Genomic DNA, 588 nt, shown 5'->3' with positions numbered 1-588 from the left:
CTCGAAGCCGGTCCTGGAATCCGGCTGGTGGAGGCGTGATTGGCAGGATCTCCGGATATAGTCCGGCTATTCCTCTTTCTGCCAGGACACAAAGGACGCTGTCACATTTAAAACACAATAATCATAGAGCAGGTTTTTACCATACCTCTATAACGGTGTTTTGGCCCTAACCGCCTTCCTCTTAAACCTGCCCGATTCGGACGCCCTTTGCCGACAAGCCCCTAGGGGCTCGGCACCGCGTTCCGACTGTCGTCTCTACAAAAATACGATATTCTAGGCATTAGGCATGACATCAGAAAGGATTCCTCTTCAGAGGATAGGGTTTTTTTAGCTTTGCTTACATGCGATGCAGGTAGCAGTCTGGGATAGTCGGCAATAATAGCCACTGAGGCACCATCGCAGCTCGCCTGATAAAATGTCCCATTGACGAGCTCCACAGTAATATCTGGGTCTTCTTCGAGTCCTGGATCGAAGGCCCTTCCGGGGTCCTCTGGCTGCGGGGAGGGGCTAGAGAATCCTTCTACGACCCTCATTAGTTCCTGCTCAGAAATATTGAGGTAAATAACCTTGACGAAGGACGCCAAAATG

Source organism: Triticum dicoccoides, chromosome 6B (assembly GCF_002162155.2).
Source record: "Triticum dicoccoides isolate Atlit2015 ecotype Zavitan chromosome 6B, WEW_v2.0, whole genome shotgun sequence".
Taxonomy (NCBI): Eukaryota; Viridiplantae; Streptophyta; class Magnoliopsida; order Poales; family Poaceae; genus Triticum; species Triticum dicoccoides.
Note: the sequence above shows the minus strand (reverse complement) of the source record.